The sequence below is a fragment of the Macaca mulatta genome, chromosome 9, assembly GCF_049350105.2.
Source record: "Macaca mulatta isolate MMU2019108-1 chromosome 9, T2T-MMU8v2.0, whole genome shotgun sequence".
Lineage (NCBI taxonomy): Eukaryota > Metazoa > Chordata > Mammalia > Primates > Cercopithecidae > Macaca > Macaca mulatta.
The window spans coordinates 69,750,729-69,775,400 of NC_133414.1; the positions used below are offsets into that span (position 1 = coordinate 69,750,729).

A 24,672-nucleotide genomic window follows, 5' to 3' on the forward strand; every position below is an offset into this window, starting at 1 on the left:
CCTTAAAATTTGTCCATCACAGTTACCTACCTGTGCTGCTTGCAGGCAGCCTTCCTCTCTGCCGTCTCCCTCTGCAAGGCTTGGGCACAGAGCTGTGGGGAGAAAAATACATCCATGTCCTGACTTGGCAGACTATGCCCAAAAGCAAGGAGGGGGAAAGAAAACCCAAAAACTTACCCAGTCGTTGAGGGCCTTTCTTGCAGCAGAAGGGGCGATCTGAAAAAGCCAACACCTGAGAAAGTGTGTGTTGAGAGAGTCTAGGGGCTGTGGCATCATCTTCATGAACGCTCAAGGAGCAGGGGATCGCTCCTTGTCTGACTCTTCCCATAGGGAGACCTGATTCTCCATCAGAAGCTGATGCCAGAACCCAGACAATCAGCCTCAGAGAGATCCGTCCAGGACATGCTGTCCTTAGCCCTGCGGTTCACTGCTGCACATGTCCATGATTCAGGACTGGAACTCTTCTCATGGACTTTAAAGATCCTGGTTGAGAGAAAAGGCCAATCTGAGTGCTGGGTGCATCTACTGAATTGGAAATGATCGAATGACTCTTTAGTCAGGGTGTCCTGAAAATAGATGACAAACTGCAAACCATCCTCTGGTGTCGAGTGACTTTAACAAGGTTTGGTTTACAGAGAGGGAGAGCAGAAAAAGGAAATGGCTGAAAAGGTAGGTTTGCTGTGTTGCCCTCACACTACTTGATTCATGGTTCTGATTCTAAAAATCTCACTTGATACTTGATTTCATATGAAGGAGTGTAAAATGCCAAGAACTCTAGGAAACGGGGGCAAAAACACATCAAAGAGAAAGTTCATGCACCTGTTTCTGAGCGCCCAGGGCACCCTTCAGCACATGCTGTCTGGAGTGGCCTGAAGCAAGGATGTGTTGTGAGGTGCAGAGGATGCAATGGGAGCAGGGTCCCGTCCCCACCCTAAAGGGGCTCACTGTTTAATGCAAATGAGAAGCCAGTGAGGACATCACTACTCCTGCTGTGCACTTGGGAACTGGAAACACAATACCTGAGTCTGGAGGGAAGCTAAGGAAGCATTCTATTCCGGAGTAGACATGAGTGCATGTGAAGCTTCTGATCTCCCATGAGAACAACGGGGACGTGGAGCAGAATCTAAAACCCATGACTGAAAGCATCAAGTTGCTAACATGGCAGTAAAGAGACATGAGGCCAAGATGGAGAAGAAGGAAACCCAGGACGAAGGTCAGCCTCACATTTGGGGCTCATTTCTCTGAGTTTCATCACTGAATTCCAGAAGGGACTAACTGAGATGCAAAGAAGCAGAGCAGCTTTTGCACCATGTGGAGGATTGGATGGAAAACAAGCAGATTGAGGCTCTGTCAGTGAAGGGGATCCCTACTGAAGTCCACTGGTTCTGGATGGGACCCGGAAGAGTCTCAAACCAGGAATAGAGGTGGACAGGAAATACCCTGACCTTTGCAGGGACTGAACCTGCACTGATAACCTCAATTGCTGCCGGTATAGAGGCTGTGTCGGTGTGCTAGGACCCCTGGCCACCCCCAGAAATAGACGGCCATCTTTTCTGCAGCAAGATAACATGCTAGTAGGCCTCAATTCATTGCTAAATATTTTTTAACCAGTGACTGACATTCAGCAAAAAAGACTAGTCATGTGGCAGGAAAAATGCAATGTCATATGACCAAAAGCCAAAAGGCTGTGAAAATGAATCCAGAGGTGACGCAAGCATTGAATTTAACAATGCCAGTACCTGGACCTCCTCCTCCCCCTAAAACATTATAATCAAGTATGTAGGAAGGGAAAGGAAACATGAAGATTAATCAAGCAGGAAGGACAAGCTCAATTTTGCACCCACTGAATTTGCCACAAATATTGTGGAAAATATTCTCAAGGCCATTGTAGTTGTCTACTTTGGTTGGCACATGGTTCATACAACAGTATTTGTGTCAGTGAACATCTTACTCTTCCTCGACAGTCTTTCTTTGCCCAAAGATTTCGCAATGACTGTTGACCTTCATCGTCACCTCTTGGACTTCAGCTTGCACTTTAGCTTCCATAGATCTCCATGACATGGAAAAGTATTTTAGGTCCGTTTTAATTCCTGGAAATGATAAAAATCCTTTTATTTGTGTGCATACAAGGCATACAAGTGGACCTGAGCCCTTGGTTAGTGTGTAGAGAGGAGAAGGGGAGAAACCTGAGGGCCAGAAGCTGTTCTTTCCCTTAACAGGGCAAATTTATGTCCACACTATGGGGACTCCCACAGATAGCATGCCTTCCTGGCTACGGCTGTTGGGCCTCCAGGCTTTCCCCTGTCAATCCGTGGATCTGTCATTGACATTTCGTGACTTTAAGACAGACTTGAGAAAAGACATCTAGGAAACAATAATGGAACAAGGATGTGAATATACTTCACACATCTAGGAAACAATAATGGAACAAGGATGTGAATATACTTCACACAACTGAACTGTACATTTCAACAAGGTTAAGATGGTAATTATCATGTTATACATATTTTACCACAAGTTGAAATGTTTCACAATTTGAAAAGAAAGCAACTACCTTCCCTTCAGTTCTCTGAGTTCTAGAATTCCTAACATTTCACTCCCTGCTCCTTCCTGATCTTCTGCAGAGCATCTACTCAGAGTCCCTGCTCTGCTCAGAGTCCACTTTCCTGTCCCTGACACCAGCTTCACTGAGGCTGGTTGGAACCTAACGCAAAACATTCTCAGTAATGCCTCAATTCCCACAAAGAATTCCATATAGACAGCGTATGAGTTGAATCTTCTAAGACATGAAATATTTTTTCTCTTCTTGGCTAATATGCAATGCAAATCCTGTTGCAGATGTGCGTCATATACCTCTGAAATTCCTGATGTATTCAATGAAATAACATCTTTAAAGTTCTTTATAGAATGTTTTTTCTGATTTCTTCATATAGGATAGAAAAAAAAGAACATGTTCTAGGAGTTCGATAGAAGCAAAGAGTGATCTACAAAGATGAAAGAGCAGCGACCGCGTGCGCCCCACAGCTACCGCTGGATTTTATGGGGAAAGCAGCTGGCCCAGTTTGGAGCTAGGAGAAATGTCAAACACATGAAGAAATGAGAAGCAAAGAAACACCGTGAGGCATGAACGTTTCATGGCACCCACGATGTCCCTGCTTGTGAGATAATGAGACAGAGGAATAGATAACCAGGAGAAAGATGAGAAGGTGCAAAGTGGTTCAAGTCAAACAGCTCAACTGAACTTTCCTTAATGGAATATTTAAAAAGTGGTACATTAAAAAACTTCCCCAATTCACATCAAAAAATTCTCTCTTCAGGACTAAGTTGGGTAGAGACTGTTCAATGTGCCTAGATATCTTCATAACTCATATATTTTCTGTTTTCTGCGTATCTTGAAGGGCAGTGCCAAATGATGTGTAATTATCTAGGCTGTAAAAATAAAACATACTTCCTCTTGCCTTGAGGATAAAAAAGCATTGTGGTATTAGCACTTTTTTCTTGGATCATTGTTCAGAAGATGTTTAAGCCCCTAGACACCCACACTTTTACTGTCATGAGCAGCAAGAGAAAACTTAGCGCTCAATTTACTCAATGGACAAAAATGCTCAAAAGCCAAATTATGGCACAATTTAGCAGCCACATTCTTACCCAGTACAGACTTTTGACATACTGATCCCTCTGCAGTGGCGACCGGGAACATGGACTTTGAATGATGCCATTCGAAATGACCACTCATTACCCTGCCCAGACACACTTTTCACTGATTCTTCAGAGGGCAGTTCCAAGAGATTCTCTGGGGCTTTCTCTGCATCATGAGAGGGAGTGCAGTTCTGCCCTTCACCTTCCTGCAGTTTGTCGCCTCTTCCTCACGATCTCAGAGGAACTTTGTCTCAGGCCAACTGTTTGTTCCTTGGGCTCTTTCATTTCCCCTGAAAATCATTTGCAGCCCTGCCTACATCTCCATCTCCCTTTTCTCTGAGAAGAGGGTGCTCTTTAAGCATCAATCATCTGGCCCTTCTTGCCATCTCATTTTTTGACTGGCTCCCATGTTTATGCCTGTTAATAAGGTTCCATGTTTTCCTTCTCCTGTTAAGCTGTCTGTTGTTAGTACTCTGCTGCAGTGAACCGTTAGAGAGGAGAGTGGAAGCTTTCCTTCCACCCGCACAATAGAACTATAAAGCAGAAAATTTAGAAAGAATTTCCTATTTAAGTGCTGAAACTTTAAAAAATTTTTTTAAAACATCTGCCATAATTTAAATAGCAGATTTTTCATAATTCTTATGCTAATAAATCATTTTCCTGATTTTTAAAATAAAGCCCAATATTCATAATGAAGTCCGGAACCACAAATTGTTTAAAATAATTTCTTATTTATGATTATAAGCCCACCGCTAGGGGAAGTTAGTGTACTTACACCAAGGCTAGTTCTCCTGAAGAAAATGGCAAGTGTAGAAATTCCCAGGGACACAACAATAATAATAAGCATCCAAGGAATTCCAAAAAAGTCAGGCCCAGGAAGAAAATGCCCAGGCAGAAAATTGATGGCATGGAATAATACTAGTTGACATAATGATGAGGCTCAATGACATTTACAATATTTCAATTACAAGGAACCATCCTTAGAAACCCTCAACCTCCTCCAAGAGTTAACCACACCCCTCAGATATCCCCAGGCAATTCCACTGCTTCAGGAAAGATTGGAAGTTTCCAGTCTCACGTTCCTTGCATGGCTGGTTGTGTTTTTAGGCATGCAAATGTGTGGTGTCTGTTTTCTTGGTCTGAAGCAGGGATGTCCAATCTTTTGGCTTCTCTAGGCTATATTAAAAGAATGAGAATTGTTGTGTGCCACACATAAAATACACTAACAATAGCTGATGAGCTAACAACAAAAAAAAAATCACAAAAAAAATCTCAGAATGTTTTAAGAAAGCTTACTAATTTTTGTTGGGCTGCATTCAAAGCTGTCCTGGGTTGAATGCACTCTGTCACCCATGGGTTGGACAAGCTAGGTATAAAGTAATTATATTTTCTTCAAAGTCATTTACTTATTTTTTTTTATTGACATATAATATTAAATGACATATAATATTGAATGACATATAATATTCAATATTGAATATTGAATCCAGAATCTCTCTGGATCCCACTTCTCTCTTGAATTACAAGAATCTTTGCAATTTAAAGAACATAAGTAAAAACAAAAATACAATTAAGAGATGACTTCATTCAGAAATAAGTATCAAATTTTAGTGCTTAAAAATAACCAAGGTGGAGGGTGGGTGCGGTGGCTCATGCCTGTAATCTCAACACTTGGGGAGGCCGAGGTGGGTGGATCACCTGAGGTCAAGAGTTTGTGACCAGCCTGGCCAACATGGAGAAATCCCATCTCTACTAAAACATACAAAAATTCTCTGGGCATGGTGGCAGGTGCCTGTAATCCCAGCTAATTGGGAGGCTGAGGCAGAAGAATCGCCTGAACCCAGGAGGCACAGGTTGTGGTGAGCCGAGACGACACCACTGCACTTCAGCCTGGGCAACAAAAGGAAACTCCATCTCAAAACAATAAATAAATAAATAAATATTTAGAAATTTGTGTTACATTGGCAGGGCATGGTGGCTCATGCCTGTAATCCCAGCACTTTGGGAGGCCGAGACGGGCGGATCATGAGGTCAGGAGATCGAGACCATCCTGGCTAACATGGTGAAACCCCGTTTCTGCTAAAAATACAAAAAATTAGCCGGGTGTGGTGGCCAGCGCCTGTAGTCCCAGCTACTCGGGAGGCTGAGATAGGAGAATGGCATGAACCTGGGAGGTGGAGCTTGCAGTGAGCCAAGATTGCGCCACTGCACTCCAACCTGGGCGATGAGCAAGACTTCATCTCAAAAAAAAAAAAAAAAATTAGCTGGGCATGGTGGCAGGCGCCTGTAGTCCCAGCTACTCGGGAGGCTGAGGCAGGACAATGGCATGAACTCGAGAGGCAGAGCTTGCAGTGAGCTGAGATCTCGCCACTGCACTCCAGCCTGGGCAACAGAGTGAGACTCTGTCTCAAAAAAAAAGAAAAAGAAAAAGAAAAAAGAAATTTGAAATTTGTGTTACATTATTTGTAATATATCAAAAAATATGTCCACATTGTATGGTGGAAGAATGAGAAAAATATAAGAAAAAAAGTCTTAAAGTTATAGGTGGCAGTCTTACACTGCTGGGGTCATCAGAAACGAACCGCAAGAAAAATATAAGGGAACCGCCAAGCAGATATTGAAGTCGAAAGAGCTGCAAGGCAGGACCCTCCATTAGAAATGCTTATAGAAGGACCCCTAGTATGGGGTAATCCTCTACAGGAAACCAAGCCCTGAAAGGACACAAAGATAGATGTGTAGCCGCCCCCCCGCTACACCCTTTGTTCTGCTCTCTAATCTTTGCACATACCAGAGATTTCATAAGTTCTGTGAGTACCTGTTTTTCTGCACGTACCAGAGATTTTGTTTTGCACATACCAGAGATTTCTTAAGTTCTGTGAGTATCTGTTTTTCTGCACGTACCAGAGATTTTGTAAGTTCTGAGGCAAGGTCACAAGACGTGTTTAAGTAAGATAAACTCTTGCTGCCATAAACCTGCTCTCCCGCCTCAAAGGTTGAACCGAAATATCAGAAATGGCGGGAACCAATCACAGTTAGCCAAATCGCCTTGTTCAAACACTAGCCAATCATATATCTGATTTGTATAATAACTCTATGCCCACTTTTCTTAGACTATGTAACACTGCTCGGAGCTCAGTGGGGGAGCTCTCCTGCCCGTCTCGTTTCGTGAGCGAGTGAGAGTTCCAGGTTCGAACCTGTAATAAAGATCCTTGCTGCTTAGCTTTGACTCTGGACTCTGGTGGTCTTCTTCGGGGAATAAACGGTCTGGGCATAACAGCCCCAGTACTCAGAAGAATAAATAGAATGGGGAACCTCACGAGGACATAGTTTCTCCCCTCAGGATGGCTAGCCACCAAAGAAGGAAAAATACTTTTGCCTGCAGCTAACCAATGGAAATTACTTAAAATCCTTCACCAAACCTTTCACTTAGGCACTGCAAGCACCCATCAGATGGCCAAATTATTATTTACGGGACCAGGCCTTTTCAAAACTATCAAGCAGATAGTCAGGGCCTATAGTGTGCCAAAGAAATAATCCCCTGCACTGCAGGCCATACATTTCAATTCCTGTATCTTTAACCCCCTTGTTAAGTTTGTCTCTTCCAGAATCAAAGCTGTAATACTACAAATTGTTCTTCAAATGAAGCCCAGATGCAGTCCACGACTAAGATCTACCGCAGACCCCTGGACCGGCCTGCTAGCCCGTGCTCCGATGTTCATGACATCGAAGGCACCCCTCCCAAGGAAATCTCAATTGCAGAGCTCCTACTACACCCTAATGCAGCAGGAAGCAGTTTGAGCGATTGTTGGCCAACCTCTCCAACAGCACTTGGGTTTCCCTGTTGAGAGGGGGGACTGAGAGGCAGGACTAGCTGGATTTCCTAGGCTGACTAAGAATCCCTAAGCCTAGCTGAGAAGGTGACCGCATCCACCTTTAAACATGCGGCTTGCAACTTAGCTCACACCTGACCGATCAGAGCGCTCACTAAACTGCTAATTAGGCAAAAACAGGTGGTAAAGAAATAGACAATCATCTATTGCCTAAGAGCACAGTGGGAGGGACAAGGATCGGGATATAAATCTAGGCATTCAAGCCGGCAACGGCAACCCCCTTTGGGTCCCCTCCCTTTGTATGGGAGCTCTGTTTTCACTCTATTTCACTCTATTAATCTTGCAACTGCAAAAAAAAAAAAAAAAGAAAAGAAAAGAAAAGAAAATATGACATAAAGATATGCTTACATCTACACAAAACTGAGAGTGGACTGCTGCTATAATAATACCTGGGTTATATTCCAACAAAAATAATCACAGATTGTTGTTTAGCCCAAGTTTCTAAAAACATTAACTTTTGAAAGTCAGTGTTCACTTTGCTGCTGACACAGTGCACGTCACGTCAGATTTTCAAAGCCAAAAAGAATTTGCATAACAAAGTCTTTTAGGAATCATTATTAAAAATGTGAGAATTGAATTTAATTAAAAATACAACACAGGCCGGGCGCGGTGGCTCACGCCTGTAATCCCAGCATTTTGGAGGCCGAGGCGGGCGGATCACGAGGTCAAGTGATCGAGACTATCCTGGCCAACATGGTGAAACCCCATCTCTACTAAAAATACAAAAATTAGCTGGGCATGATGGTGTGCACCTGTAGCCCCAGCTACTAGGGAGGCTGAGGCAGGAGAATCACCCGAACCCGGGAGGTGGAAGTTGCAATGAGCTGAGATCGCACCACCGCACTCCAGCCTGGTGACAGAGCAAGACTGTCTCAAACAAAACAAAACAAAACAAAACAAAAAACACGAAGTAACCAATAACAAGAGTTCACCTTCATATTTTAGAGCATTGCACCTAAAGCAATCAGTAGCAACCTTGGAAATCTACATGGAAAACAATATAAATGTTCTGGAATGTATGGCCATCACCACAAAAGGCACACATACTATTTTACAAGTACTAGATTTACAAGTATTGGGGGAGAAAGTAAATTCAAAATGTAACTAATCCACACACCAAGACTCAGTTTTGTGCAAATAAAACCTCTCTGGAAAGCAGCCTTTGACCTCTGTAGCACTTTTGTCTTCAGCCTCACAGTGGAGGTGAGTACAGCCTGGGCTCCTGGGAGGGAAGCACTGTCCCTGAGGAGCCCCCGTCCGAATTGGAGTAGGAGCTCTGCGCACAGTGGTTAAAGATGTGGATCAAATGCACAAGAAGGATAAAGGCCATCTTGTCATTGACCAGGAATTCATCCCCTCTTGGGCACTCTTGTCACACCTGACAACTATCTGGTTGCAGGTTATCAGTAGTGGGCTCCTACCTAGATTAGGTCCATTGGGGCCAGTAAGAGCTTAGGTTCTGACAGTCCATGGCCATGAGCAAGGGTGAAAGTAGAAAATGCAATGAGGAAAATGTATCCAGGTCTTCAAAGGTGAAGTAGGGAAAGAGTGTTTAACTGATCTAAGAAAATGCAGCCAGGTAAATGGGAAAAAATTCCAACAAAGATTCTCAACACATTTCCTCTTTCATAGCCTCAAAAGAAACAATAGATTCTTTCATTGGAGGCATTCATGTGGGGTGATTCTGCCTGATGCAGTGGTTGCTACCCATCACTAGACTTCCAAATCCCTCGCTAAGAATCTGGTGCATGCCAGTCAGAACAAGTATTCTCGTCTCCGTAAAGCGCCCTCTCCTGAGTGTAGTGGAGAGGTTTTATAATGCGAGGGTGAAAACTTTCAAAGTAGAAACCTGTCATTTCTTTATATTTGGACAATCATAAGCACTTTAAGACCCTTTCTGGTTTGGGTAAATCAAAGATCTGCACAAGACACATTTTACAAAACAAAGGACAATACAGTCCTCATTCACATCTTGGTCTTGTCACTCCTAGTGACTCCTGCATTGCAAACATCCCAGCAGGGTGCAGCCCTTTATTCTTTCATCCCGGGGGCTTCTTGGGCTCCCATACTCTGATTGGACGCAGACTCCCTGGAGGCTGCTCCCAAGAGCAGAAGATACGGATGACTCAGAAGTTCCTAAAAAGTCACCAAACCAGATGACATAAAACTCAGATTACATTTCACTTTTGTTTTGTTTTGTTTGAGACAAAGGTCTCACTGTCACCCAGGCTGGAGTGCAGTAGGGCGATCTTGGCCCACTGCAATCTCCACCTCCTGGGCCCAAGCGATCCTCCCATCTCAGCCTCTCCACTAGCTGGGACTACAGGCAGCGCCACCAGGTCCGCCGAATTTTTTTTTATTTAATTTCTGGTAGAGACGGGGTTTCTCTATGATGCCCAGGCTGGTCTCAAACTCCCAGACTCAAGCAATCTGCCCCTCTCGGTCCCCACAAAATTCTGGGATTACATGGGTGAGCTGTGTAATTTCACGCCGCGTGACACAGCCCAAGGGAAAGGAAGAAACCCCGCGGGTCCAGCGTCTACTCACAAGGCTGGATTGGTGGTTGGGAAACCCCAGCAGGAGAAGCGTTAAGAGCAGTCACCTCACTCGCAAGGCGTCCTCTCAGGGCGTCCTGAGGCGGCCAGGACAGAGGTGGGGCGGCTTAGGGTTGGGGGAGGGAAGGGGAAGGGGATGGGGTGGGATCAAAGCTGGGGAGTGGGAGGGAAGGATGGGGAGGGGAGGGGAGGGGAGAGGAGGGGAGGGAAGGGAAGAAGGGCTGTTTGGCACCTGAAGGAGGAGGAGAAAGGTGTCTGGGAAAGGATCCGGTTCAAACTAAATCCTCAAGCGTTGGTGGGAGGCTCAGCTACAGGTCAGGGGGAAAGTCGATCAGCGGAGCAGCAGGAGGCGCGGGGCAGAAGAGCAGGAGGCTCAGGAGCAGCTGGAGGGAGACCAGGGCTCTGGCTTCCGCCATCCCTTCTCCTGTCTGGGCGCTGCCTAAGCAATCCTGGGGCTTTATATTCCCTCTCCACCAATCCCCTGCCTTGGTACGTGGTGCCTCACAGTGGACATTTCAGGTGTCGGCGTGTTCTTCCAACGCCCCCTTCCCCACCTGAGCCCCACAACCGGCATCCCAAGGACAGGTCCTCTCTGGAATCTTTGCAGACCTTCTGATTTCTGGTCTTCCCCAACCCAGCTTCCTGTCCCTGCTTCTAGGCAGCTCTTTCCTTCCTGAGCTCTCAGGGTTCCTCGTGGTCAATCCTGGCTGCAAAACATGAAAAACGAATGATGGCAGGAAGGCAGGAAGAACCTCATAGACAAGCAGCGTGCGAGGCTCCACAGCCCCCTCTCAGCAATGCATGTACCAAGCAACAAAACACCAGTAGGATGTAGAAGGTCCGAATAGTAAACCATTTCCATCACATCCATGTAGCCATCCATCCCTGTATATTGGGAATGAATGTTGGAGATACATTCATTTACATACATGGTACATTTACAAAAATTAACCCTACTTACTTTGTTCATCAAGCAAATCTCAATCTATTTCAGAGAAATCAAATCACATAGCATGTTTCTGATCATATAATTGTGCTGGAAGTGAATGATAAAAAGCTAACCACAAATTCTCACATGCCTTGGAAATTCAAAGTGTCCTTAAAAGTAAAAGGTGAAGCCAGCTGGACTTCCTGGGTGAGTGGGGACTTGGAGAGCTTCTGTGCCCAGCTAGAGGATTGTAAATGCACCAATCAGTACTCTGTAAAAATGCACCAGTCAGTGCTGTGTGTCTAGCTAAAGGATTATAAATGCACCAATCAGTACTCTGTAAAAATGCACCAATCAGTGCTCTGTGTCTGGCCAGAGGATTGTAAATGCACCAATCAACACTCTGTAAAATGGACCAATCAGCACTCTATAAAATGGACCAATCAGAGCTTTGCAAAATGGACCAATCAGCAGGAAGTGGGTGGGGACAAATAAGGGAATAAAAGCTGGCTAGCCCCCCAGCCAGCAGCTGCAATACCCTTCCACCGTATGGAAGCCTTGTTCTTTTGCTTTTCACAATAAATCTTGCTGCTGCTCACTCTTTGGGTCCACACCACCTTTATGAGCTGTAACTCTCACCACGAAGGTCTGCAGCTTCATTCCTGAAGTCAGTGAGACCAGGAACCCACTGGGTGGAACAAGCAACTCCGGACGCACCACCGTTAAGAGCTGTAACACTCGCTGTGAAAGTGTGCGGCTTCACTCCTGAAGTCAGCAAGACCACGAACCCACCGGAAGGAAGAAACTCCAGACACATCTGAGCATCAGAAGGAACAAACTCCAGACATGCCATCCGAAATTCCCAGTTCTACTTTGTGGCACAAGGTTGTGTGGTCTTAAATCATCCCTAATCTACCTAGGCATTTTAACATCTGAAACGGGGTAATGATGTCACTTATCTATGTCATCTTATTGTCTGTGAGCGTGGACTTTAATTTTTAAACCCTAATGTGGGGAAGAAAACAAGATGACTCTCATGATTGACCTCCCGGGGATGTCCAAGGAATCTGTGTATTTCAAGAGACAAAGTTCATCAGCTTCCTCTCCTGGGGGATTTGGCCATAACACCCAGAGGGCTTGGCAGCACCAGGAGTGATGGGTGGGGAGTGTCAAGCAGGTGGGCAGGACCCAGGGGCCTGGTGACCAGGAGAGACACCCCGACTGGCCATCAGCTTTCCTGGCCTTGTCCTCAGCTAAACTTCCTAAAGGCCTTCTTCTGCCTAATCACACAGAGTATGACCAAACTCACTCAGGCCTCTGGCAGCCTAAAACCACTGCTCTAAATCCCTTCACAAAGTAAGTAGGGTTATGATGACACGAAGTTATTGTAAACAGGAAATATTATATCACCATTGTAAATGGAAAGCCAGTGCCTTTACCATAAATAAACAAACACTAAGAAACAAGCAAAACAAAACAAAAACAGGGACAACAAAACAATGGAATTAAATTCTATTAGTGTGCTGTCACCTGCATAAAGAGCCCCGGATTTGAGTTGTCTCAGTTGTAAAAGGAAAGACCAAGTAAGGGGAGTTGAAGTCAGATTAGCCGAAAAGTGAAGGGGAGACCCGTGATGTCCATGAAGTGTTGCGGGGTCACCTTGATTATAGCCCAAGCAGAGAGAGGGAAGGGAAGGAGAAGTGAACGGTTTGGACCTTCAGACAAGGAGAAGCCATTCATGTAGCTCAGGAAACACCTCCTCAAAGCCAAAGTCAACCTCCCTTGCAGGTGGGCCCTTCTTGGTCCCTTGGAGGCTTGACCAGGAGCCCTTGGCAGGATGAGGCACCTTGGTTGTGAGACCAGCTTTGCTGGTGACCAGCTGTGCAACCTTGGGCTGGATTCCTTCTGTACAACTGGAGAGCTAATGGCTGTGTGCAAAGACTGTCAGAAGACAGCAGGAAGTGGTTGAGCAGCTGTGTACCTGAGCATTGTAACCTCCCAGGGGCATCTTTCTTCCCAGAACTGGCACCCTGGCAGGTCCTTGGCCACTAAAGGCAGTGATGATGAAAACCACAGCCCCTCTTGTCACCACTGTGCTAAGCACAGCACTTCGCAGGTGTCATCTCCTGAGATCCTGAAGTACCATCACTGTCCCCTTGCACAGATGGGGATCTAGGTTCAGAGTGGTTGGGGGAGGGGGTGTATCCAGGCAGAGAAACAGATCTGGGGGAACTTGATTCTCGGAGGGGACATTAAGAGAAGGGGAAGCTGGGGCTGGAGACTCCCCAGGAAGATGGGGCCACAGAGATGCTTTGCCCAGGACCCAGCGTTGCCCTGGTCAGCCCTGCTCAGATGAGGCCCAACCAGGTGGCTGTGTTCCCAGCCCAGTGTCTCCACCTGTGAGTGAGCGTCAGTCATTGCGGTGATGATGGCGATATAGAATGTTCCTCATAGCATTACTGTGAGGCAGAGAGCACCAGCCCACTCAGGCACAGGACATGGTCTTGGGGGCACATCTGTCTTTCTCTCTTGACCTCTAGATCTACTAAGCACCATGCAACACCCCCACTCTAAGCCGACCCAGACAGGGTCCCCGGCCCAACCTTGTGCCCCTGTTCCCAGAGTCACCCAACCCTGGCCTCTCTCTGGCATCTCAGGGCCCAGGCACAGCACTTCCATAGGCCCTGGAGGGGGCACATCCCCAGCCTGAGTTTGAAACCTGGAAAATACTTTCTTCCAAGAGAGCTCAGAAGGGCCAGGTCATGCCTGGGTCTGTTCTCTCCACTGGCCCCAGGAGTGCCCTCCGGAGTGCCACCTCTGGTTGTACTGTGGGCTGGGGTCTGGGAGTGTGTACATGTTTGGGTGTGTAAATCTGCATGTAAGCGTCTGTGCGTCTGAGTGCCTGTGTCTGTGATTATGTCTCTGTGTCGCTGTCTCTGGATGGCTCTGTGTTTTTCTCTATCTTTGTGTGCATTTGGGTGTCCTTTTTTCTTGAGTATGTGTTGGTTGTGCAAATCTGTGTTTGTGTTTCTGATTGTGTAATGTGTGTGTCCCTGGCGTGTGTGCCCCCTGTGGGAGTGTCGGTGTATGTCTGGCTTCTGTGTCTTTATGTGTTGAGGTGTGTGCATGTGAATTTGCTTCTCCTTTGGGTGCCCTTGATTGTGTCTGTATTTGTGTGTTTATTTTTCTCATAGTGTCTGTGTTCTAAGTCTGATTCTCTGCCTGTAGGTCTGTGCCAGTCTGTGTGTGCGTGTGTGTGTGCACGTGCGCATGTGGGTGTCCATTGTGTGTAGAGTCAGCCCTGTGGGGCTGTGTCTCATGGTTCTGTGTATCTGTGTCCTCCTGGTGTGTGTGTGTGTGTGCCTGTCCGTGAGCCATACACCTGAATGCCCAGGTGAAGCTGGGGCAGTTCTGTGCCTCTGTACCTCTGTGCTTGTGGTATCTGTTTATTTCCCTGTGAATTCCTGGTTGTGCACCTTGGAAGTTGGCAGTCACAGAGAGGCCTCTGCAATGCTGACCACCAGAGGTGGATGGGAAGTGGACAGTATGTGCTTCTCTCATCCCCAGGCTGGGCCTTCTCTGCCTCCTGCTTTTCTGAGCCTCTGGTGGCCCCCTGGTGGTCCCCCTTAGGTCCCAAGGAGGGATGGCATGAAACAGTCAGGTCACAGGACTGTGACCAGGGGTGTGAGGAGGACTCTGGGTCCCCAGAGAGGGTTGTGTTGAAAGAAGGAAGATTGTCTGTGGTGGGGGGATTCTGGGTTGGAGGGAGCCTGGGCCCTGGGAGGGTGAATGAGTGGGGTCCTCTAGGAAGGGCTCAGGGACAGAGCTCCTGGGTCACTGGGAAGTTCTGATGTGTAGGTGCCTACAGGGGATAGCTAGGGGCAGGGCTCCTAGGCCCCAGGAAGGGCTAGAGGAGTGCTGGGTGCCCAGAGGCTGAGGCCCTCACTCACACATGCCAGGTTTAGGCTGGGGCACATGTGCACATGGGCATTATTGGGGGACACAAAGGACCATTGGGTGGGGGAGGCAGAGGTGGTCTGGCAGGCAAGTATAGTCCCCAGGCCAAGGCTGACCACCCTGGACATCTGGCTGCCCTGGCCTTGCGGGGGCCTCGCTCCTGCGCACAGGCAGGTGCCTGGAGCCACATGGGGTGCACCTCCTGGACCCCTGTGTCCCGGCCATTGAAGGGTGCTTAGGGCTACCCTGAGAAGCTGGTGCCAGGAGGGAGAATCTGGTCCCAAGATATTTCAGGTTGTGGATTAGGGAGAATTACAGGGGGAGGGCATTTAACACAGGTTCATTCCCAGAATAAATGCTCCACACAGGGTATTGTCGAAATTAGTATTTTATTACCTGCAACTCCAATCTGAGTACTCACCTGGGAAATTCTAAAGACACAGAGAGGACTTGGAGGAAGCAGAGTAACTGAATGTAATTTAAAAGAACAAAAACAGGCCGGATGCGGTGGCTCACTCCTGAAATCCCAGCATTTTGGAAGGCTGAGGCGGGTGGATCACCTGAGGCCAGGAGTTCAAGACCAGTCGGGCCAACATGGTGAAACTCTATTTCTACTAAAAATACAACAATTAGCTGGGCTTGGTGATGGACACCTGTAGTCCCAGCTACTCAGGAGGCTGAGATGGGAGAAGGGCTTGAACCCGGGAGGCGGAGGTTGCAGTGAGCCAAGATTGTGCCACTGCACTCTAGGCTGGGTAACAAGAATGAAACTCTTATCTCAAAAAAAAAAAAAAAAAAAAAGAAAAGAAAAGAAAAAGAAAAAGAAAAACATTGGAAATGTGGCACTCCTGATACTTTTCCAAATCAACCCTCTCTATGTCCCATCATCACCCCGCCCTAGTGGGGAGACTGAAGTGGCCAGGGATTTGCCCAAGGTGCACAGTGGGTTCCAAGTTCACTGCTGATTACATCTGACCAAGCTCCCTTTCCGAAGTTCACTTTGTTTAATCTTTCCAGTGACGGGTTTCAGCAGCTCCGGGACAAACTCCACCTGGTTAAGTATAAGGGAAATCTACAGTGACTTAGTCCTGTTGTCATTTCCTGCCAATTCCCCACCCTCCTCCTCTGCCTCTCTACAGTCTCCCACACAGGCTGACACCATATGGTGGCCTTAATGGAAGCCACCGAGTGTGTCAGGTTCTCCCCTTGGCCCTCTGAAGGTGGATGTAGCCATGTGCTGTGACTCAGGAGCTGTGAGTGGAAGTGAAGCGTGTCACCTCAAGACAGAAGAGTTGGGAACCATTGAGACTGGCCACCCTCTCCTCCATCTCTTAGAGCAGCTGACAGGTTCTGCATGGAGGCTGCTCCTTTATCCTGTTGGTGGATGAGGGGATGTGAAGCACAAGGCCCAGCAGAGCCATGGTGGACGTGCAGCATGAGCAGGATTAGAACCTTCAGTGTTGTAAATTTCCATCGTCTGGGGCTGTTTGTTACTTACAGTGATATCTAGCCCATTGTAGCAGGCATGCACCATCTATTTCATGCTCTGTAAAGCAGACTAGCCTATCCTCCAAACATGACTGGTTGTCAGACACAGGTAGGTTTCAGTTTCAGCTCTTCCTCTTATTGACTGCAACCTTGGGCATTTGACTTTGAGTCTCTGAGCCTCAGTTTTGTTTTTGTAAAATGGTTTGCTATGCTATCTCAGGTTGAGGAGAAGATTTAATGAAATAAAAATGCATGTAAAGCATTGAGCCCAGGGCCTGGCACACACAGTGAGTACTCAATCAGTGTTAGCCATGTAGTTTCACAATGTGTATTCACTGTCAGTACTCAGACAATGTAGTAAAGTATTACAAAGAAGTAAGTGTTCACTTTTTGGCATATGTATCTCTTTGCACTTTATTGTCAAACAGATAATGCCACGTATACTTTTTCAAAGTATAATTTTTTTCTCTTAATATGTGTTGAGATGTATGTTAAATATAAAAAAATCTGAATCATTTTTTTTTTTTTTTTTTTTTTTTTTGAGACGGAGTCTTGCTGTGTCTCCCAGGCTGGAGTGCAGTGGCGTGATCTCGGCTCACTGCAAGCTCCGCCTCCCGGGTTCACGCCATTCTCCCGCCTCAGCCTCCCAAGTAGCTGAGACTACAGGCGCCCGCCACCACGCCCGGCTAGTTTTTTTTTTTTTTTGTATTTTTAGTAGAGACGGGGTTTCACCGTGTTAGCCAGGATAGTCTCGATCTCCTGACCTCGTGATCCACCTGCCTCGGCCTCCCAAAGTGCTGGGATTACAGGCTTGAGCCACCGCGCCCGGCCTGAATCATTATTTTTAATTGCAGGGTTATATTCAATTTTATGAAAACTTTATTTCTCTATTGTTTGACTTTTTGTAGGTTGCACAAGGCATTGAATTAAAATAAACATATCAGAATGAATTGCATTTATGAAGATAAATATCATTCTATTAATTTTTGTTTGTTATATGTATGTATATATATTTTCAGTTGCAAAACAGAACATATTTCTTCCCATGAGTCGTGTTAGAAAAAGTTTGGAAGCTGCTGATTTGGATTTCTTTTTTAATTTTTACAGGATTGTAAATAACCTTTTAAAAAATATCCTTGGGCACTTGACTGATTTTTGCCTTTAGGTTAATATGCCAGCAATGATTCCTTTTGGGTTTCTGACACAAGATAGCAGTTTCCATCCAAATAAATCAACTATGCCATCCCATCCCTAAGCCAAACTTCTTCTTCTACAGAAGAAAAACCCAGTACTGTGACTGCCTAAGCTTCCCCCTGCACGGCCACCCTATGAGACATGGGGCAGGAGCACTGGGAGCTGTTCAGGGGCACCAGACCCCTTCCATCTGCCCTCACTCACCTTCCTTGGGGACTTGCATGAGACTGTCACTGACTTTACATGTTGCTGCAACTCCTTGGTCAGCTGGTCCTTATCACGGGACAGAAACTGTGGTGTCAGGACAATAAACACCTTTACCACCTGCAGAACGAGGGCAAAGGCTTACAGTGAGCATCAACCTATTACATAGCTTAAAAAGTCAATATTGGTCGGGTGCAGTGGCTCACACCTGTAATCCCAGCACTTTGGGAGGCTGAGGCAGGCAGATCACTGGAAGTCAGGAGTTCAAGACCAGCTTGGCTAATATGATAAAACCCCATCTCTATCCAAACTACAAAAATTGACTGGGTGTGGTGGTGCACACCTGTAGTCCCAGTTACTTGGGAGGTTAAGGTGGGAGAATTGCTTGAGCCCAGGAGGCAGAGGTTGCATGAGCTGAGATTGTACCATTGTACTCCATCCTGGGCTACAAGAGTGAAACTCTGTCTCAAAAAAATAAAATAAAATAACAAGAAAATATAGAGAATTTCACCAAATACCTGGAATTTATTTTTTAAGGATTAAAAAGATGTATAGAATTGAGAAAAATAACAGAAATTAAAAATCCAGTAGGTGGATACAACAGCAAATTAGACAAAACAGAAGAGAGGATTAGAGAAGTGGAAGTTAGGTTAGTAGAAAACACTGAAATTGAAGGTTAGAGAGAGAGAAAAAGATGGAAAACACAGGAAAGTTAACAAGAGACATGGAACATATCAGACAGGTCTAACTTGTGAGGAATTAGAGTGCCAGAACCAGGAAAGGAAGTGGAACAGTACCTCTATTTAAAGAGAAAATGGTGTTGGGTGCAGTGGCTCACCCCTGTAATCCCAGCACTTTGGGAGGCCAAGGCGGGCAGATCACTTGAGGTCAGGAGTTTGAGACCAGACTGGACCAGACTGAGACCAGTCTCTTATCTTCTCCATAACAAGAGGTAGAGAGCGCTTCTACTAAAAATACAAAAATTATCCGGGCATGGTGGTGGGCACCTGTAGTCCCAGCTACTCTGGAGGCTGAGGCAGGAGAATTGCTTGAACCTGGGAGGGGACGGTTGCAGGGAGCCAAGATCGCACCACTGCACTCCAGCCTGGACCACAGAGTGAGACTGTCTCAAAAAACATAAATGAATAGTCCGGGCACTGTGGCTCAGGCCTGTAATCCGAGCACTTTGGGAGGCCAAGGCGGGTGGATCACGAGGTCAGGAGATCAAGACCATCCTGGCTAACATGGTGAAACCCCGTCTCTACTAAAAATACAAAAAATTAGCTGGGCATGGTTGTGGGCACCTGTAGTCCCAACTACTAGGGAGGCTGAAGCAGGAGAACAGGGTGAACCCGGAAGGCAGAGCTTGCAGTGAGCCGATATCAGGCCACGGCACTCCAACCTGGGTGACAGAGCAAGACTCCGTCTTTGAAAAATAAATAAACACACGGTGCGGTGGCTCACACCTGTAATCCCAGCACTTTGGGAGGCCGGCAGGTGGATCACAAGGTCAGGAGATCCAGACCATCCTGGCTAACACGGTGAAACCTGGTCTCCACTAAAAATGCAAAAAATTTGCCGAGTGTGGTGGCGGACGCCTCTAGTCCCAGCTACTTGGGAGGCTGAGGCAGGAGAATGGCGTGAATCCGGAAGGCAGAGCTTGCAGTGAGCCGAGATCACACCACTGCACTCCAGCCTGGGGGACAGAGTGAGACTCCCTCTCAAAAAAAATAAAATAGGCCAGACGCGGTGGCTCACGCCTGTAATCCCAGCACTTTGGGAGGCCCAGGCAGGCAGATCACGAGGTCAAGAGATAGAGACCATCCTAGCCAACATAGTGAAACCCCGTCTCTACTAAAAATACAAAAAAATAGCTGGGCGTGGTGGCGGGCACCTATAGTCCCAGCTCCTTGGGAGGCTGAGGCAGGAGAATGGCGTGAACCCAGGAGGCGGAGCTTGCAGTGAGCTGAGATTCGGCCACTGCACTCCAGCCTGGGCGACAGAGCGAGACTCCGTCTCAAAAAAAAAAAAAAAAAAAAAAAAAAGAAAATAAATAAATAAAATAAAATAAAATAAATAAGTAAATTTTAAAAAAGAGAAAATGGTCCCCCACAAATCTCAAAGCAAATAAAAGACATTAATTTACAGAGAGGAATCTCTACAAATCCTAAGCAGGCAAATAGAAAAAAAACATGATTAAAAAGATAAAAGGAAACATTCAAAAGCAGCCAGAGGAGAAAAAAAGACATATTACTTTCAAAGAAACAACAATAAGTGGGAGAAGGACTTTTCATCAGAAACTACAGAAGACAGAACCCCATGGAATGACATTTTTCATGTTGAAATGAAAAAAATCTGCCAACATCGAATTCTACCTACTGAAATATACTTCAAAAATAAAAGTTTAGGGTTCTAGAAAATGGCAGCAATGGCGATGACATCACTTTTAAATCTTCCCGCATCATCACATACCAACGGAGCAAGCAGGTAACAAAACCAAAAACTCATGGGCAATAACACAACTACATGATAAAATCCTAGCAGAGACAAAACAGGACTTCCAGCAAGACTCTCAGGAAAAAAGACATAACGTCCAATTTTGAGAACAAAAAGAAGATATCAATTAAATCCTACAGATATTAAAAATAAAATAATATTATAAACAACTTTATGTCAATAAAGTTAACAGCTAGATAAAACTGACAAATATCCTCAAAAGACACAAATTACAAAAATCCAAATTATCCTATATCTGTTAAAGAAATTAAGGCAAAGAGAATCTACGGCTAAGTTATTAGAATGGATAAGAAGATTTAGGCCTTGTGCAGTGGCTCATGCCTGTAATCCCAGCACTTTGGTATTCCAAGGTGGGACAATCGCTTGAGCTTAGGAGTTTGAGACCAGCCTGGGCAACATGGTGAAAGCCCATCTCAAAATTTTTTTTTTAAAAAAAGAATGGATAAGAATATTCAGCAAGAATGTGGGATACAAAATATAAAAATCATTCTCATTTCTAGCAGCCACAAACCGAAAAGACAAATTTTGAAAAGATACCATTTATGGTTGCAATAAAGGATACAAAATGCCTAAAAATAAATTTAACAAAAGATGTGTAAGTGGAAAAAATTATATATCTTTATGAAAGTTATTAAAGAGGCCAGGCATGGTGACTCACACCTATAATCCCAGCACTTTGGGAGGCCGAGGCAGGTGGATCACCTGAAGTCAGGAATTCGAGTCCAGCGTGGCCAACTTGGGGAAACCCTGTATCCACTAAAAATACAAAATTAGCTGGGCATGGTGGCATGTGCCTGTAATCTCAGCTACTGGAGAGGCTGAAGCAGGAGAATCTCTTAGAACCTGGGAGGCGGAGGTTGCAGTGAGCCAAGGTCGTGCCATTGCACTTTAGCCTAGGCGACAGAATGAGACTCTGTCTCAAAAACAAAACAAAAACCAAAACGACAAGAAAAAGAGAAAAACATTAAAGAAGTCTTAGGCAAAAGAGACACAGGCCATATTCTAGCTTTTATTTGAAGTTCAGGAGTACATGTGCAGGCTTACTATATAGGAAAACTCGTGTCATGGGAGTTTGTTGTACAGATTATTTCATCACCCAGGTATTAATCCCAGTACCCACTGGTTATTTTTTCTGCTCCTCTCCCTCCTCCCACCCTCCATCTTCCCATAGGCCCCAGTGTCTGTTGTTCCCCTCTATGCATCCATGTGTGCTCATTATTTATTTCCCACTTCTACGTGAGAACATGCAGTATTTGGTTTTCTGTTCCTGCATTAGTTTGAAAAGGATAGGGCCATATTCATAGATTGGGATATTCAGTCCATTGAAGATGTCAGTCTCCCAACTGATTTATAGCTATAATGTGTACTATAATTCAAACAAATACTAACGGTTTGTTTTTTGTTTTTGTTTTTGTTTTGTTTTGTTTTTTGAGATGGAATCTGGCTCTGTCGCCCAGGCTGTAGTGCAAAGGCGCAATCTCAGCTCACTGCAACCTCCGCCTTCCAGGTTCAAGTGATTCTCCTCTTACCTCAGTCTCCCTAGTAGCTGGGATTACAGGCTCATGCCACCATGCCTGGCCAATTTTTGTATTTTTAGTAGAGACAGGGTTTCCCCCTTTGGCCAGGCTGCTCTCAAACTCCTGACCTCAGGTGATCCACCCGCCTCGGCCTCCCAAAGTGCTGGGATTACAGGAGTAAGCCTGTAATGAAATTTGATAATCTATTTTAAATCTTATTTGAAAGAGCCAAAAGCCAAGATACTCTTGAAGAACAAGATGGGTAAGTTACTTTAGCAGACATCTAGCAGATAACTAGAAAGCTATAGTAATTAAGACAGACTGGTTTACACAATTACACCGTGATAGACAAATTAAATAATGACACAAAATAAAGAAGCCAGAAACCAACTCTCCTTTACATGGAAATTGGATTCATGACTGAATTGTAACTGCAGATCTGTGAAGAAATGATGGGCTCTTCAATAAGTAGTACAGGAAAAATTGTTATCTTTATGGGGGAAAAAGGAAGTCAGAGCTCTACTCATATCATAGAAAAAATTTGATTTTGAATACTTAAATGTGAAAAAATAAAACTGTAAAAATTTTTAGAAGAAAATATCAATCACAAGAATGATTTTTTTTTTTTGAGATGGAGTCTCCCTCTGTCACCCAAGCTGGGGTGCAGTGGTGCGATCTCGGCTCACTGCAACCTCTGCCTCCTGGGTTTAAGTGATTTTCCTGCCTAGGCCTCCCAAGTAACTGGGATTACAGGCACACACCACCACACCTGGCCAATTTTTGTATTTTTAGTGGAGATGGGGTTTCACCATGTTGGCCATGCTGGTCTTGAATTCCTGACCTCAAGTGATCCACCCATCAGCCTCCCAAAGTGGTGGGATTACAGGCATGAGCCACCATGCCTGGCCTTCCAAGAATGATTTTTTAAGCTCAGAAGGTGAAATAAATACAGAAAAATGCTGATGAATATAACTACTGCATTTGTTTGCTAGTGCTGCATAACCAATCCTAATTTAGCAGCTTAAAGTTATCTGTTAGCTTGTGGATCTGTAGGCCAGAGGCCCAGGCGTGGTGTGGTTGGGCTTTCCACTTGGGGTCTTGCCAGCTTCAATCAAGGTGCCGGCAGGGCTGTGTTCTCACCTGAAGCCCTGAGTCCTCTTTCATGCTCACATGCTCGTGGCAGGTTCATCTCCCTGAAGTTGTGGGATGGGGTCCTTGTCTGGGTCCTTGTCAGCTATCAGGCAGGACCTGCTCTTAGTTCCTGGAGGGCATCTGCACGTAACCTCCTCCATCTTCAAAGTCAGCCTTGGCCAGGCACAGTGACTCACTCACAGCCTGTAATCTCAGCACTTTGGGAGGCCAAGGCATGCGGATCACTTGAGGTCAGGAGTTCGAGACCAGCCTAGCCAACATGGCGAAACCCTGTCTCTACAAAAAAAAAAAAAAAAAAAAAAAAATTAGCTGGGCTTGGTGGTATGCGCCTGTAGTCCCAGCTACTCAGGAGGCTGAGGCATGAGAATCACTTGAACCTGGGAGGCAGAGGTTGCAGACAGTGGAGATTGCACCAGTGCACTCCAACCTGGGCCACAGAGTTAGACCCTGTCTCAAAAAAACAAAACAAAACAAAACAAACACACACACACATACACACACACACACACACACACACACACCCCAGCCAGATTTGCTTGCCAAGTTTTCCTGCAATTTGAAACTCTCTGAAGTTTTCTGTCTCTGGTCCCTAGACACCAGATTGAAGGGATCATGTGATGAGTTTGGGCCCACCTAGATAATCTCCCTCTTGATTAACTCATATGCAACCAATTAGTAATCCTAGTTACACCTGCAAAATTTCTTTTGCCATATATGCAGCATGATTACGGAAGTGACATCCTGCTATATTCACAGGTTTTGTCCACTCTTCAGGGGGGCATCATAAAAGGGCGAGGGGTAGTGAGAATTCTGCCTACCACAGTTACATTATAATTAAAAACTTCTATTCTTCAAATGACACAATAAGGAACTAAAAGGGCAAGCTACAGAATGGGATGTAAGATTTACAAAACACATAACTGATAAGGGAGTTGTTTCTACAATACACATTTAATTTACTTATTTAGAGAGGATGTCTGTCTCTGTCACTCATGCTGGACTGCAGTAGTGCAATCATAGCTCACTGCGATTTTCACCTCCTAGGCTCAAGTGATCCTCCAACCTCAGGCTCTCAAAGTAGCTGGGACTACAGGCTCATGACACCATGCTCAGCTAATTTTTATATTTTTTGTAGAGACGTGGGTCCCACTATGTTGCCCAGGCTAGTCTCGGACTCTTGGGTTCAAATAATCCTCTTGCCTCAGCCTCGCAAAGTGCTGGGATTACAGGTATAAGCTACTGCATCTGGCAAAGAATATATATTTTAAACTTTACATATTAATAAGAAAAAAGACAACAATAGAAAAAGAGACAAATGAAATAAACATATTTTCACAGAAAAAAACTCAAAATATCAATAAATGTATGAAGACATGTGTATTTTTTCTTTATTTTATTTATTTATTTTATTGAGGTGGAGTCTTGCTCTGTGGCCCAGGCTGGAGAGTGCAGTGGCATGATCTCAACTCTCTGCAACCTCTGCTTCCTGGGTTCAAGCAACTCTCTTGCCTCAGCCTCCCAAGTAGCTGAGATTACAGGCGTGCGCTACCACACCCAGCTAATTTTTGTATTTTTAGTAGAGCAGGGTTTCACTATATTGGAAGGCTGGTCTCAAACTCCTGACCTCAGGT

At 45.4% G+C, this 24,672-nt stretch overlaps 1 protein-coding gene across 1 annotated transcript in view; it reads right to left on the reverse strand.

The window, feature by feature from the left end:
- Positions 1-24,672, reverse strand: part of PLAC9 (placenta associated 9) — a 316,145-nt gene that overhangs the window by 204,574 nt on the left and 86,899 nt on the right. The window lies entirely within an intron of this gene.